Genomic DNA, 14,809 nt, shown 5'->3' with positions numbered 1-14,809 from the left:
CAAAAAAAAAAAGATTAAAACGACATTAATTTTATGGCGGTTTTATAGAACTGTCATTTTTTTCACTAATTTCGGCGGTTTTTCTTGTGCCAGAATGTTTGTGATTTTTGTGGCGATTTTAGTTGATTGTTGCAGTTTAAAACCACCACTATCATTTTTTTTTTGTCTTTTTAACTCACATGATGTATTGTTGTATTTGACTATATGAGAGACCGAGAGTGATTAGTGTGGTTTCTTAATAAAAAGTGAATGACGAACCCTAATCCCTTGCTGCCGTTCATCTTCTGCCGTTGTCATTCATCTTATTGTGTATTTTTACTTTGATTGATCTTCTACGTTGTTGTTGTTGTTGTTGACGAGGGTGCCAGAGGTGGTGGAATTTTACCACACGTTAATGAGGAGACAACCATCGCAATTGTCTCGGCGCGAATGCAGCTCAAATGGAATCGTGGAGGCAGTGCTAGCTCCGACAAATGCACGCGACATGATCAATGAGATTGAGAACCGCTCTTCTCACTTGCTTGCGGTAAGTGCTCTTTGATTTTTTTATTCATTTTTTGCTAAATTTACAATTATGCCCCGTGATATTGTGAAAATCAACTAGTCATGTCAAGTTTTAATTTCGCAGTAAGGTGTTAGGGTTTTGATTCTTTGGTGCGGGAGTATGAGGCTGATGGATGAGGTTGAGAAGGATACTTAAAACACCTTAGCTCCTGGCATACTTTAAATATATGGATGGAATACACTGCATCCGTCTCAAAATAACTATCGGTGCAGTACTTTCTAATTCAAGTAGAACTAGAGAGAAGTTTCTGGTATTCATATTTAAATTATAAAAATGGCTTCTGTGCAGATGTGGGAAGATCTAATTCAAAAGGCAAAAGAAAAAGGAATAGATGTGATTAAAACCTATGTGTTCTAGAATATTTATGAGCCTTCCCCTAGAAATGTACCCCACCACTTTCTTATGAATTATTATCATGTTTTGTTTTTTCTTCTGTGTTTCTCTCTCACATTTGATCTTTGTTTATTGTGTTTTCTTCATGCTACTCATCTCAGTACAATTTTGAAAGGAGATATGATCTGGTGAGATTCATGAAGATAACACACAAAACTGGTCTTTACGCTCATCTTCGCATTGGTCCTTATGTCTATGTTCATGTTTTCAAAACTATTGAAGGTGTTTTATTACTTGAAGTTCAATATATTGAGAATTTTTTATTTTGTTGTTCCACTGAAGGAGATTTAGCTAATGCTGTTGTGTCCTTTATGGGTGAATCCATTATTGATGGCACTCTTCTTCTTGTTGCTTATTTTGTTTAACTATCTTATTGAAAATGTTATTATAGCTAATAGTAATAATGTTATTATTGTGACGAAGATGGCATCCAATCTGGACTCTTTCCAAAAGCTTCTTTTGAAGAAGGCCATTTTCGTCGACAATAATGGAACAAGAGCTTGATGCCGCCATCACCACAGCTGCCCACGCTCGCTCTGAGAAGCAACAGGCTAAAGCGGCATAGAGAGCTTCCGAATTGCATGCGCAAGAGGTCACCAAAGAGTTTGAGAACACCACAAGTATGTTCACCATGAATCTTTAGAACTCAAACTATAATCATAATTTGCAAATGCCTATTTTAATATAGAGTAACTTGTTTTTTTTCGTTGTCCTTCAATATGAATGAGCTATGCATGTTGATTTTGATTGAAGAAATTATTAAGTTGTTAATTTTCATTAGGAAGTAATTAACTCCACATTCAGTTACACACTGATGTAGTAGCCATGCCTTGAATTTTTGAAATTGTGTTGATGCCATTGTGCCTGGAAACTTCAACCTAGGGTTCCTAATTTTAAATCCTGTTTTGGTTGGGGAAAAGGGGTAGATTTTGGGATTTGCAGTTAGAAATTGAATGCAACTCTGCTTGTCTCTTATGAGCAAAGGTAACATTTGATTTTCATTGCAGAGGTGTTTGAGCTGTACATGGAAGATTTACGTGCAAAGCAAGAAGAAATTACAAAGCATGATAATGATATTAAACTCATAGAAGATATTATTCAAACGCTTGGAGGAAAAGAATCTATTTCTACGTCTATCTAAAAGCCAAGGTGCTTCGTACTCCTTTTTTCTTCTTTCTTTGTTCATTATTTTTGTTAAAATTCCCATGTAAATTGAATCATATTACTAGGTAAATTGTGAAGATTGTTTTTCCAACATCTTTATATTTTATCATTTCCATATGAATTTTCTGTTCTATGATCTTATTTCTTGGAAAGCAACAATTGGCTAAATAGATATATAATATATTAGGTAGAGCCATCATAATTCAATAATTCACGACTTTTATGATGGAGATTTGATGTATCTTTTGTAACACCCTCACTATCAGAATGACATGCTTCCGGCTGTGCTACTCTGATAGAAAGAAGTATTACGACGACTTCATATACTTAATAATAAAATAGCAGCCTTTGACTCAAAATCGTATCACTGTTCTTTTTTGAAAAAGCGGAAAAAGAATACTTTTTAGATAAAACAAAACAAGCATGTACAAGTACAAGACTTCTTATTCAAGTAACTTATACATATTATATACATACAAATTATACAATTTTTATCCCTCTTATATAATATAATATTGATGGCGATGGGTAAATAAATAAAAACTAAACAACATTATCGACTAATCGAAACACAATACAACCCTTCATGAGCTTTTTCATCCGTCTCCTGAAAAGATAAAGCTGTAGGGGGGTGAGAACCTAACCACACGGTCTCACCACAGAGTTTCAGAATTGTCATAATAAAATATTTAAAGAGAAATCTATTTTTTAAGCTCAGTGATTATTGTTCGTCCTTTGAATCTTTTAAAAACCAACAACTAGTTATCCAAAAACCCTTTTCGAAAATCAATTTTTAAATATCCAGAAATCCAAAACTTTTCTTTAAGCTCAGGTAGCAGCTAATAACAGTTTAACAATTAGGTAAACCAAAACAAATTCAAACCCAATCAAAGCATACAAATGCATATGATGCATGCCTGTCCTATGGCTAATGAGCTCATCTATCGGTTATACAGCCAACCCGACAAGTCCGGTTTGCTAAACCTTTGGACTGTCTTCCGACGCACATCCCCATGAGTCTATGCATAGCATTTTCTCATATATATATCAAATCGCTCAATGGGGTACCATTCCCGGGAATTTATACGTGTCCGGTCACCCTTACGTCGTAGGATCAACAGAGTATCGAGTCTTAACCTGGAACAAGTGGTGGCAAGCCACTGCATCAAGCCAGGAAAACTCGTGTCTCAGATAATTCAAATTCATAAGCCATATGAATAATTCATTCAACATTCACCAATATCTAAGTCATTCTCAATATCATCATCATTCGTCAATCCATATCTCATTTCCAAATTCATTTGAAGAAGTCATATTTCAAAATCAATCCCCATCATCCTTCTTTCCATTCCGTTCATCAACAATCCCAATTCAAAACATAATTCTTTCTTTTATAGATAAATCAATCTTAAAACATATAATGTTTAAAACTAAATTTTTTAAATAATTACTTCAAAGGAAACTCCCAATTTTATAAAATTTCGGCAGCATTTCCTCTAAAACTCGGACTCTGCCACCCTTTTCGGGTCCCATCCAAATCTTCCTCAAACCCTTTCTCAAGCATTTCCAAGTCTCAAATATTTCCAAAATTCAACCAGTTCTAATATCAAATTATTTTCAAATCCAACCATTTCCAGTAATAAATCTCTTTTCAAAATTAAACCGCTTCCAAAATTAATTCATTTTCATATCTCAAATTATTTTCAAAGCCGATTCATTTACATTATCAAATTAACTTCAAAACCAAGAAAAACCACTTTTCATAATAATCAATTAAATAACTTTTCAAACTAATTTCTTTTTAAAAAGTCACACACCACTCAGGCAATCAAGCAATCAGCCCAGCAAACAACCACGTTCATAAGACAATCATAATCACAAACATATATTTCTCACATTAATATCTATTTATAACAATTCTATAAGATAAAATAAATTTTAAGAAAACCCCTACCTCAACAAGTCAAAACACATAAACCTTTTTCCTCGGCCCGAAAACAACAACAACCGCGACCTCAGCTCCACTCACTTCCGCCACAACAGAAGTAACCTTAATCGCAACATGTGGCCCCGAAGACTAAATCCTAAAACATTAACGTCGCAAGAATCTTAACAACATACCACAAAACATCGACTAAAAGAGTTCGAAACTGAAACAAGGAATAGCTTACCGTACTAAAGAGGAACGACTAACCGAGTAGCCGCAACGACAACAACACTCTCTGTAACAACGGCTTAGAGCAAAGGCGGCAGCAGCGGGATGGTGGCTTCGACGGCGGTGCACAATAGAGAAACTCATGGAGACTGTATAACCTAACGCAGACAACCTCAGTAACAACTCACGGTAGAACCAACTTAACAGAAAAGAAGATCTGAGGCAAGATTAGAGCTTACCAAGCAGACCTAGGCTTCAGTGGTGGTTTCTAGTAGTGGCTTAGTCGAAGACGGCGATGGCAACGCCACACGCGCGTCCCCTCTCTCCTCGCGAACTCTCTCTCTCTCTCTCTCTCTCTCTCTCTCTCTCTCTCTCTCTCTCTCTCTCTCTCTCTCTCTCTCTCTCTCTCTCTCTCTCTCTCTCTCTCTCTCTCTCTCCTCGATTTCAATGGCAACGACGGCGGCTCCAAGGCGAACCAGCGGCAACGGCAACAGGCGAGACGCGCGTCTCCTCTCCCCGCGGCTGAGCAACCTCGCGCACGTTCTTCCTCTCTCTTCCCTCTGCTCTTCGCTCTCTCTCCCTCCTCTGTGCAACACGGCGGTGCGAAGGCAGCTGGACGTGGTGGCGGTGGCACAGCTGGCAGTGGTGGTCTCCTTTCTCCTTCCTCTTCGGATCGCAACTCCCCCTCTTCTCTCTTTCCCCTGCTCCCGTCTCCCCTTTATTTTCTTTCTTTCCTTCTCTGCTTTTGTTTCCTGAAGCAATTAGGTTTAGGTTTGGGGAAGGGGATGGCGATAGAGGGTTAGGATTAGGGTAGTTTAGGTAATTTTAATAAAATTAGGGGTATAAAGTATTAATTAAAAATCTAATTTAATCCTTTAAGTATATTTTTAAAATATTATTTAATTTAAAATTAGAGATAATATAATTAATTTTCTTTGTCTGTAAAAATTGAAAGTATTAAGTTTCGAAATCTCAATTATTTAAACCAAATCATATAAAATTCTTATTATTTTACAATTACTAAACTTTATAATTTAAATATAGAAAATATTTCAATAATTATAAAATTGAATAAGAATCTTAATTTATTTCAAACTCAATTAATCAAAACTTACTTTAATTATCTTTAATAAAGAAATTTCTGAAATTAAAGCTATAAATAAATAATTAAACTTGAAATTAATTTATAATAAAATTTTCAAAAATTATGGGACTTATATCTTTAGCTACATGTTATGTTTAGAATTAAAAATCATGTTATATTTGATACTTTATTTGTGTAGGAGTTATTACTTTTGATTTTCAATACTAAAATATTATATGTTATGTTTAATACTTTATTTATGACTTACATAATATTTTGTTTATAAGTTATGTTTTCTTGTTATTGTGAAATTTTAAACAAAATATTGTTTGTTTAACGTAGTAAAAACGACAGTTAAAACTGTCATTTTAAACGATAAAAAATGTCACTTTTGTCCAGTAAAAACGGCGACTTGTAACTGCCATTTTAAATAATTAAAATACCATTTTAACTCGATAAAAACGGCGGTTTTAAACTACCATTTTTAAACAATAAATACTGTCGTTTTCCATTTTAACTAACCAAAATCGTTTTATTTGAAAATAACGGCGGTTTGAACCGCCGTTTTAACCGACCAAAAAGTGCCATTTTATCTGGAAATAATGGCAGTTTGACCCGCCATTTTAACCAACAAAAAATGCCGTTTTATTTGAAAATAACGGCGGTTTAAATCGTCGTTTTAACATGTTAAAAAACTGCCGTTTTAACCATGGTAATTGTGGCGGTTTTAAAAAACCGCCGTAATAACTAAATGGCGCTTAGAATTACGGCGATTTTTCTTAGTCGCCATTCAAGATAATAATAGCAGTTCAAACCGCCGTAATAACCCTAAAAAACTGTCGTAATTAACAATTTTTTTTGTAGTGTAATTACCACTGGATTTAACTATAGATATAAACTTTTAATTGGCAAAACTCTGGAAATTGTTACCGTAAAAAAATTTTTGACAATAACTTTAGCGCTATAAATTAGGTTTTTGCGCGTTTACTACCGCCAGAATTATTTTTCAGTAATCCGACAATAATATATTATTTATTAATAATTAAATTAATAATTATCGACAAATTCAACTGACATTAAATTTGACCATAAATTTAAATTTTATTTTATTTTTTAAAATTTTTGAATGGCTATACAGATTATAGAATATCTGTTATAACTTGATAAATTAATAGTAAAATACTAATTAATGATATCAACATTATTTAAATAATTTAGGACTTTTATCAATAAAGGAGTAGGTAATTCAACCATGCTTTTCAAATCAACATTATTAGTCATCAAACAAATAAGGTATATAAGATGTTTGTGTCTCTAAACAAACAAGGAACTTTGATTACTTCATTATATGTGAAATTTACTCTCTTTACTGCATTCTTTTGAGCCTTCTTAATAAGCCTCCTTGCAATTCCCTGTCACAAGAAAATATATAACAATTAAAAAACTCTAGATCCATATATTCCTTACAAATCAGAAACTCTATTTTCTTTGTAGCTATTTAGAAATCACAAAATAAATGCAAATATACCTGTGTGAGGCCTTTGATACGATATAATTACAACATTCGGATCATGTGGATGAGCATTCATAACTTGCTGTCTAACAGTCTCAACTTTATTAACATCGTGATCACTACTATCACTAGTCAATTGAGAAGCATGGCTCCTTGTGATCACGAAGAAGAAAAGATCGAAAGCAAAGCTTATGTTAGTTTGAGGTGTTTGGAATTCGGAAGCAGCAAGAACGGAAAAGAAAAGAATGAGAATGTAAAGTGGGAAACAATGTGCTATTATTCATTTAATGACTATTATTACAATATAATTTTAGAAATTTAAAGAATTTATACATGAAATAAATTAATAATTAATTTTTTTAGATATATTATTTAAAAAAATTTTAAGATTTATAATTAATTCATCCAATGTACTAAATTTTTTATTTCTAATTTTATAATTTAATTTAATTTAATTATATTTAGAGTTGAGTTTCATGCTATATGAACCAATCATAATAGTAATAATAAGCAAAGAGAAAAAGACTAAAAGGACTTAATTGCGAAAGAAAAAGTATTTTGACCTTTAGAGTATTTTATTAGTGTCAATATCTAAAATTTAATCAACAACATAACTTTTTTTAAAAATTTCGGTAGAATTTCGTCTAAAATTAAAAATCTTCACCAAATATAATTTTCATCTTTTTCACAAACCAAACATTTCTTTAAATAATTTTAACAAACATAAATTAAAACAAATACACATTCAAACAAATATCAAATCCTAAGTATTTTAGTGTACATCTCCTTATCACTGCAATTTTTCAGCAAATAAAAATTTTGAGAAGGCAATCTTATCATACTTCCATCCTAAAATTCTATCGTGGAAAAAGTAAGTCTGGTATAAAACTTAAACAATTCATTATAGAGAAGCAACTTGAGCAATGCACGAACAACCCACGAAATATAACTAAAAAACTATGAAAGAAGCAAATTCCAATGAATCTCAAAGAAAATAACACAATCCTAATAAAAAAAAAAGACAACTTATTAAATTCATTGGATAAAACTAATTCAAAAAGTCATTTAACTTAACTAAACTAACAAACCTAACTGATAAAAATATATTAATTTAAACAAAACCTAATTCACCTAAAATAATCTAATTACAAAACAAAGTTAACCCTAACAACCTATATTGATTGTGTTGAGTTTGAGAAAACAAAAATAATAATTTGATGATGACTAAATATTATAATCTTGGATCAAAAGTCCAATTGTGTGTAATTTATTTGGTTATTGTGCAACAGGCCCAAAACTCTCTTAAACAGCACACTCTTCTTTTCTTTGGCCCGTAAACAAATGATCAAACACTTTCATCTCTCTTTAATTTGTGACCCACGTGACTAACCCTAGATTAAAGAAGAAAGAGCTTTCACAAGTAGAAAGGGTTGCTTAGCTCAAAATTAAAAAAAAAAAAGTGATTACCAAATCCAAGCAACAAAGAAAAAAGAAGAAAAAAAAGTTAGAGACTAGTACAAAAAGAAAAAATTAAATCAAAGGTTGAATCAGAAAAAAATCAGAATAACATATTCATCTTTGTACTTTCATTGTAACTTGTTGAAACTGCCTTCCTCCTACATGCATCATTCGAGTATGATGAAGAAAATGAAGGTTGTGTATCACTGCTACAACTCAAAGGTCAAAAACAAAATTTGGAGCTAAAGAATGGATAAACGGCTCAGATCCTTGAAGCCAAAAAAAAGGAAGAACGAGAAGTAGTAAGATAAAGATGCATGCCAACACTCTAATCACTGCTGCTGTCCCATCCCTCCTCTGCGTCTCCGATCTGAATTTTATAGAAGAAGAACAAGTCAAAAGTGTTCAACTAAACTCAAGTTTTCGAAGGTTTACTCTTCTTTAAAAAGGGGTAAACGGCCAAAAATTGAGACAAGAAAAGTGAGCACACTGTTTGAGTTTTCATAACCTTTCAAGCTATCTCTTCTTCTCCTTTAATTTATGTCTTTACATTGAATTTTCTATTCTTCAGTTTTTATCTTTCTTTGTTTCTTATCAATGAAAAAAAAGCATTATGTGAGGTAATAAAAAAATCATTGAGAGAAAAGACAAAGAGAATATTCTTGGAGAAAAGTCATAAAATTATTTTAAACTCTTTTGTATATATTTCTGTTTTGTATTCATGATCTTGAAGGATTCCCTTACTAAGTTGGGTTAGCACTTAGTGGTTGAAAGTTTAGGGAATGAACTTAACCAAATCAAGCTTGGGTAGAAGTTTAGTTTGTCCCAGATAGGATTGGGTAGAATCCTAAGCAATTGGTGATTTTAATCTTGGTGAAAGATAATAAAAATTCTACTACAGTTGTGGTGGAGACTGGATGTAGGCCATATTGCACATAGTGTTGAATCAAGATATATGGTTGTATCATTTTCTCTTCTCTATTCTGTTTATAGTTTTATTTGATAAGAGACAAAATAAAATTATCTCCTGGGTGCATAATCAATCTAGCAGAAGTTACAACATCTCAGTTTACTCAAAAGTAACGTGTTTGGTCTGTTCTTATTTAATCGTTAAGAGACAAAACAAAATTGTCTTCTATATAATCAATATTGCATACTCAACAGTAATACTAAGACTAACCCAAATTAAAGTTAAAGTGTATAAGTTTAAAAGAGGTCATAAATTCAATTCCTTCTCTAGGCCATAAAGAACCTTCAGATTGATTTAACCTTAATAAATCTAAATAAAAAACACGAATTTTAAACACAAATTTTCAAAAAATTATCATTTTTAAATTTTAAACTTCAATTTTATAACCGAAATTATCCTAAGTAGTAAATTAAAAAAGATAAACGGAATTTAAACACAAAATTTAAAATAGAAATTTTTAAAAAATTAAAATTTCAAATAGACTTACATTTAAAATTAAAAAAATACAAAATTAATAAAATACATATAAAAATATATAGAAAATTTAAAAAATTAAGAAAACTAAACCTGATGGTTGAGTTGCGGTGGAGGTGTGATGGCAACGTGCAAGCTTCTCCCACCTCTGCCATTAATGAATAGTGTTAGGATTTTTTTTAAACAAAAAGTTAAAAAATTGAAGAATGTGAAAGATTTACACTAACCTGGAGAAAGAATGACAGTCAACAATGACAACAGTGACCCACGAAGTAGCGGCAACAACGACAAACCCTGGCAACGACTTCTAAACCCTTGATGGCTCGGCTAGGGACTTTAGGAGATGAACTCGTTTGCTGTGGAGAGAATCGGAGGCACTGCTGCGAGGACAGGAATGGTGGCTGGCGATGAAAACGGCGAGATACAAAAAAACAGGAGAGGAAGAAAACAGTGAGAGACAAAGAGACAGGAGAGGGAGAGAAGTTACAGAAGTGAGAGGGAGGGTTTCTGATTTTAAATTTATGGCAATTGTACCAGCGGATAAATTTGAGATAAGGTGTTAGTCATTGTTTAAATGTCGCGTTTCTTAAATTCGTGTTACCGTCAGAAATTTTTTATGCTAAATTTAGCGCTAATATAATTAATTTTCGTGTTTCTATTTACCGTCAGGTTTAGCTATAAAATTTTGAATCTAATGGTAAGTTATTTTAGGGACGAATTTTTACTCGTAATTATTGGAAAATCTATCACTAAATCTGCTAAAAATATTCATCACTAAATCTGACAGTAAATTTGATGGTATTAAGTATATTTCTTATAGTGTTAGTTGAAAAAATCTAAACCCTAAATTGATAATTATATATAAACATGTTCTAACACAAAAAGGTACATACTTAGAATGATCAAGTTAATTTCTTAATTAAAAAGATTCACTCCAAACTACTACTAACTTAAATACTTATCTACAATAGTTTTTTCAGGAAAAAAAAAAAAAGAGAAAAAGACAAATAGGTCCTTGACCTTTTGCTCCGCGGACATTTTTGTCCTTAACCATTGAAAAATACTTTTAAGTCCCTAACCTTTACAAAATTTGGACGGATCAGTCCCTGACGAAGACATTTGGACGGATCAGTCCCTGACGGAGGCATTTAGACGGAGGGACTGATTCGTCCAAATTTTGTGAAGGTCAGAGACTTAAAAGTATTTTTCAATGGTTAGGGACGAAAATATCCACAGGACATTTCTCTAAAAAAAAAAAAATAACTATGAGCACAATTCACCGGAAACATCGAAATTCTCATTATTGCACTATATATATGTCTCACTATGAGAATGTGTCCTTTTTGTGTGCGAGAGGAGATATTGTTTGTATCTCAAAATGAGTATTTTCCCTTTTATTCATTGACTAACTAACTTTTTTTTCAAGCTTGAATTGCGCCATCACAAACTTTTGATTATGTGGGACATATGAAATCATATGCTTATATTATTAATAATGCAGTGACACCTTGCAATGTTGCACTAAAAAGGCCGCATCCACTTGCAATGGCAAAAAAAATACGCAAATTTTGAATTGATTGATCTATATACTTCAAATTTTGAATACGCAACAACATTACGATAATATGGATAATGGAAAAAAACACCACATACAGTAAGACATTGCTTTCTGGGATGATTTTAGGATTTTATTAGATTTGATTTGAAACACAACTGTATTTATAAAAAAAAATCCCTATATAATATAATTTTCCTGGTGTATTAGCAATTAAATATTTCATACAGGAATAAGCCCTATATAAACTTCATATGAATTTCAGATTTGTCCATAACTTAGCCAAAAATAGAAAAAGCTAACATATATAAGTTATAAATGTTAAACTCATCATATAGGTAAATAAATCCAAGAACTAAAGTTTTTGTCATTAGTATTTAAAGTTTATTATTAGAAATTTAACTAATTTTAAAGAAACTATTTCCCTTCTAACATGAATTTTTTTTCTCTACAGTGTTTGGGGCAGAATAAAAAAATTAATGTCAATTCGTTGCACATTCTTCTATGTTAACCTAAGATTTAAAGATGAAAAATTTTAGATCGAAATAATATTTTTATTAATATTAGTTAATATTTTAAATTAATATTTTGTTTTTATATGATTAAAAATTAAAATTTAAAATTTAAAATTTAAAATTTAATTTTTAATATTTAAAATTAGCCATATATTAACCAAAAATAATAAATTATATTGATCACATATAATTGCTCTTAAAGAATTCTATATTCAAAGGGCGCAGCGTAACGTGTCCATAGCTTAAATCTGCAACCTTAATTCAACAAAACAAGTCAATTTGCTCCAAAGCTTCGTTTAAGAAAAGAAAAAGGAATAATAATAGAATAAAAATAATGATTTTTTAAATAATATAAATAATCATTAATAAAATAAAAATATATTATACCTTTAAATTATTTATCTAAATTTTAATATTAAAATAATTATTTACATATTTAATGAAATGAACATTTAATATATCTATTGTTCACATAATATTATTAGTTACCTATATTTTTTCATGATAATATACCTTACCTACGGAAGGCATATAGGGGTTTCGCAGGCTCTCATTTTTTATTTCTGAACTTTTTTTATTTCTATTACAGGTTCTATTTATTAGTCTTTGTTCAGAAGGTAAAAGAATTAATTCATCGCAAATTAAAATTTTATTTAAGAATATATTATTAGGTTATTGAGTTATTATATACATAAGATATAATTTGAATATTTTAACAATTTGAATATTTTAACTCTTGTTTAAGTGAATAAATAAATAGATCAAGACTAAATAAAATTGGTTTATATAGAAACAATCTAATAAATATAATAGAGTAAAGTATTAATTTTTGACAATCTAATGAAATGTTTGTAAAATGACTAAAATTATATTATTTTATTATATATGTATCATTTTCTTTTTACAAGTTTATGTACTAGTCATTCTATAAATATTTTATGATAAGTAAAAATTTTTAAGAGTAAAATTATAAAAAAATAAATTTATTTAGAATAAAATTAATGTGATTAAATGTAATTTACTTAGATGTGATTAAAAAATAATTGAATAACTATCTACCGTAAAAAATTGATATTATTGAAGGATAAAATTAAAATTTATTTATATGCATCGTTTTTGTCCCCAACGTGTTCGTCTTATTTAAATCCCTAACGTTTCAAAATCGTCTCAATTTTGTCCTGCCGTCAATTTCGTTAACAGATTCCTAACGGCAGGACAACATTGAGTCAATTTTAAAATGTTAGGGACAACTTTAAAATTTACCCCAAATGTTGAGGACAAAAATGATATTTTACTCTTTAAAATATAAGAATGCTTGAGGTCATATCTAAATTTGGAAAGTCCTATTTACATACTAACCTTCTACAACATATTTAGACTCCCATTTTATATTTCTTTTGTTTTTTTCTTTTTGTTAAAAACTTAAAGTTGGGAATTTTTATTTAAAAACATATAAAAAAAACCCTTTTTTAGCATCAAACTTGAGCATTCATATATTAATTATCTTTAAATTTTAACGGAGACTGATGTATTTTTTAAAAAAATAAAGGAGAACTAAGATGAATCTTATCAAACATCGCGTGAGATTAATACTATTATAGACAAGATTTCTTTTAATTATTTCTCATGCCTTAATTGAGTGAAAGTGATATATTTTTATAAAATACATGGATATCATATGCCACACATACCTTAAATTTTGAGAGATCTTAACATAATTTTTTACAAATAGAATAAGTATGGTTCTAAAAATTATATCCAATTGGGCAGTTTAATTAAATTAATCGAAAATTGACCATCAAACTAATTTGATTTATAGCAAAAATCGATTGTGAACAAACTGATAAAGAAATATAAAAATCAGTCAATTGATTCGATTTTTTAGTAATTATCAGTTTAAAATAATTTATTATCTATTATATATTATTAGTTTTATAATAAAAATATGTTATATATCACTCTTTTGTTGTAATTGAAATTAAATTTTTTTCTTTAAAATTAAAGAGTTCTCCCCTCCTCTTTCTCTCTTTTTCTATCTCCCTCATTTTTTCACTCACTCTATTTCTCTTATATATCATTATTAATGACTAATTACAAATTTGACAATCAAAATATACAATATAGCATTCTCTAATCGCATTCAAATTAAATTAAAATTAAAATTAAAATATAACTATATTATATATTATATTTATATATTACTGACTAATTTAATAACTAAAATGTGTCACATAACACTCTCTTATTAGAATCTATTATTCTATTATATATTACTAATTTTACAACCAAAATATGTCACATGTCATTCCTTCGTTGCAATTAAAATCAATTTTTTCCCTCTAAAATTATAGGGTTCTCTCCTCCGATCCTCCCTCTCCTTTTTTCTATTTCTCTCATTTATTCACTTACTCTATTTCTTTTATATATCATTATCAATGACTAATTACAAATTTGACAATCAAAACATACAACATGACATTCTCTAATTACATTCAAGTTAAATTAAAATTAAAATATAGCTATATTATATATTATATTTATATATCTATTATATCTTTATAATTTTACAACCAAAATATGCCACATGTCACTTTCTCATTATAATTGAAATCAAATCTTTCCCTCCAAAATTAAGGAATTCTCCTCTCATCCTTACTAATTTTACAACCAAAATGTGCCACATGTCACTCTCTCATTGTAATTGAAATTAAATCTTTTCCTTCTCTATACTAATTTTACAACCAAAATGTGTCACATAGCACTCCCTCGTTGCAATTGAAATCAAATCTTTCCCTTCAAAATTAAAGAGTTCTCCTCTCGTCCATCTTCTTTTCTCTATCTCTCTCATTCCTTCAACCACTTTATCTAATTTATATATCATTATTAATATCAATGACTAATTACTAATTTGACAATCAAATGTACAACATGACATTCTTTAATTGTATTAAAATTAAAATTAA

At 30.0% G+C, this 14,809-nt stretch overlaps 1 long non-coding RNA gene across 1 annotated transcript; it reads left to right on the top strand.

Moving 5' to 3' along the window:
• The first annotated feature begins 645 nt into the window (after positions 1-645).
• Positions 646-2,381, top strand: LOC140177346 (uncharacterized). Its single transcript, XR_011869183.1, has 3 exons — positions 646-1,180; positions 1,382-1,578; positions 1,966-2,381. It is a non-coding gene; the product is annotated as an uncharacterized lncRNA (long non-coding RNA).
• The last annotated feature ends 12,428 nt before the right edge of the window (positions 2,382-14,809 follow it).

This window comes from Arachis hypogaea, chromosome 12 (genome assembly GCF_003086295.3).
Source record: "Arachis hypogaea cultivar Tifrunner chromosome 12, arahy.Tifrunner.gnm2.J5K5, whole genome shotgun sequence".
NCBI classification, from domain to species: domain Eukaryota; kingdom Viridiplantae; phylum Streptophyta; class Magnoliopsida; order Fabales; family Fabaceae; genus Arachis; species Arachis hypogaea.
This window is presented reverse-complemented; position numbering and strand designations above follow the sequence as displayed.